The 2,723-nt window shown below is 40.2% G+C and overlaps 1 long non-coding RNA gene across 1 annotated transcript; it reads left to right on the top strand.

The window, feature by feature from the left end:
* The first annotated feature begins 215 nt into the window (after positions 1-215).
* Positions 216-2,503, top strand: LOC122059222. The gene is made up of 3 exons (XR_006134004.1): positions 216-348; positions 1,180-1,248; positions 2,233-2,503. It is a non-coding gene; the product is annotated as an uncharacterized LOC122059222 (long non-coding RNA).
* Positions 2,504-2,723: the final 220 nt, after the last annotated feature.

Genomic DNA, 2,723 nt, shown 5'->3' with positions numbered 1-2,723 from the left:
CCAAAACGGGGTTATTTGGTCGTGGGGCCCAATCCCTCACACCTAGATAACTCAAACCCAATCCCAAGGGTGAGACAACAGAATTAGAAGTAGATTAATATATTGGGACACCCCAAGGTGAGCCCGTTATCTCAAATTATAGTTTAAACTAGTAAATGGTAGAAACCATTATTTTGCCAAACAAACCTTAGTTAACTTAAGTGACTCTATAAATAAAAGTCCTTACCCATTCTTTTCATTCCTACCAAACTAAAAGCAAGAGAAGAGAGAAAGGAGAAGAAGAAGAAGAAGGGAAGAGCAAGGGAAGAGGAAGAAAAGGGGAGCAAAGGGAGCATCTACCCATTTAAGGTAAACCATCTCTCTCTCGCTACCTTATAGGAAGTTGTCTCTCTCTCTCTCTTCATTTCCACTATTTCTTAAGCTAGGTAAGAGAAACCCCAATTGATTCTCACCTCTCCACTCACTAAAACTACTAATTAGGAGGGGGATTTGATTAGCAAGATCAATGGTTCCATTGGAACCTATGAACCTTCCTTTAAGAAATCCCCACTTCAAACCTCAATTTGGGCAATATAAAACCTAGAAATGGGGAAAATTACTAAAACCCACTTTCCCACTTATTAAAACTACAAATTGGGAGAGGTATTTAGTGTAAGAGACCTACCCTAACAAGATTGATGGATCAATTTGAGTCTATGAGCCCTCCCGAGTAAAATTCCCAATTTAGGTAACTAAACCCTAGAAATGGTGGGTTTTGCCCAAACCCTCTATACCCCACCATTCAAACCAGAAATTGGGTGTGGGAAAATGAAATTAAATATATGTATAGTGGATTGCGGTGACCACATAAGCCATTGGTGGTCACTACCTACACCCTCAACCGAAATTCCTCAAATTTTACTTAGTCGCGATTGAAACTTTGGGGAATTTGGATGCATTGTGTAAACCTATCTTAATTAAACCATTAATTACACTTAATCTAAGTTAATTGAGGTGGGTGAACATCCCCCATATATAAATTAACCCTATGGTCATAAAACCCTAAGTTGAGAATGATTTCAAAGAAAAGATAAATAGGAAATGAAGCTAGAACATGTGCCCAGGTTCTCATTTCTCTATGGGCCTAGGGTCTCATTTCTCTATGGGCGGTTTATTTCTTAAAATCCTTATGTATCTTAGGAGTAGAACCAAGAGGTGACGAGACACAATGTGAGGCCATCAGTTATCCATCATCACCTAGGACTTGAGGTGAGGAGATTTTGTATGCTTTTATGGAATGCTTGTATCATAATGCATATGTGGATGAATTATATCATTTTTCATATTATTATATTATTCCTTGTGTAAAGTGTTGATGTGGCATGAGAATGTGGATTATGATTGTGCATATGTGTGTGTGTGACTGGGATGCAAGGTGGCCAATGGTTGGTGCCGACAACACTGCATGATCAAGGTAAGTGTATGTGTGTGTATATATGTGTATGACTGGGTGCAGGGTGGCTAACGGTTGGTGCCGACAGCACTGCATACTCAGGGTGAGTGTGTGTGTGTGTGTGACTGGGGTGCAAGGTGGCCAATGGTTGGTGTTGAGGCACTACATGCTCAGGGTGAGTGTGTGTGTGTGTGTGTGTGTGTGTGTGTGTGTGTGCATGTGTATGTAGAGACTGGGGTGCAGGGTGGCCAATGGTTGGTGTCGATGGCATTACATACTCAATATGAGTGTGTATGTGTGTACGTATTGGCTAATCCTTTCGTCCGATGGTCTGTGGTTGAGGACGATTTTTGATGACTGAGGTGCGTAGATGCCAACATCGTGATAGACCCTCACGCAATGTTTGATTCAGTGACGGGTATACCCTACATGCGATGTTGGATTCGATGTAATGGTATTATGGGAGGGTTATTAATAGGGGCTTACTGGGTACCAAAGTAGCCATGTAAGGATCGATATGCTCCTGACTCGCAACTAGTTTATATCCCTAGGGATTGAAAACGTACATTCATGACTGGGAATAACACCTATGTTGCAATAGCACTTATACCCCTTTTGAACTTAGAAATTATTGATTAGAATTGTTTAATAATAAATGGATCATGTCATTGCATTCATATTGATGTGGTTGGGCATGGATATTTATACTATTGCATTTTCTTGGATTGTCATGATTGCTTGTGTGTGTTACCTCTCACTCGGCTTCGTGGAAGCTCACCCCCGTTGTTGCCCCTTTTTAGATGTTGATTCAGGTAACATTTCGAACACTGTGATTGAGGATCCAACTCTCTATGGAGGTGACCTTTGGGATGAGGAGTTAGTTGCGCACGAGAATGGATGCGTGTGTGATGACTGTGCTTTTGGAGCACGTTGAAGATGGGAGTATCATATTCTCTTTTTGATTTTTTTTTTGTATATACAGATGTAGCCCTATAGGGGCATAACTGTAATTATGATCCAAATGTGAAAACATTTTTTTGTGTAAATATGGTAAATATCAATAGAAATGATCAGTGGATATATTTTGTTTATATGATAAGTATGTGATCTTAGATTCATTTCATAATCGTATGAATTTAAAGTACTGCATCGTGGATCCTGGATGGATTGTGAATACATGTGCGTGTCCATGTCACTAGCCTCCAAGTGAGTGGAGGTGGGGTGTGACACTTTTTCTCCCTCTGCTAGAAGAAATCTAACTAACCATCCAAATTTGTGGCCACTTTTTGGT

Source organism: Macadamia integrifolia, chromosome 13 (genome assembly GCF_013358625.1).
Source record: "Macadamia integrifolia cultivar HAES 741 chromosome 13, SCU_Mint_v3, whole genome shotgun sequence".
Taxonomy (NCBI): Eukaryota; Viridiplantae; Streptophyta; class Magnoliopsida; order Proteales; family Proteaceae; genus Macadamia; species Macadamia integrifolia.
The sequence above is the reverse complement of the archived record's forward strand: the minus strand, read 5'-3'. Positions and strand labels throughout refer to the sequence as shown.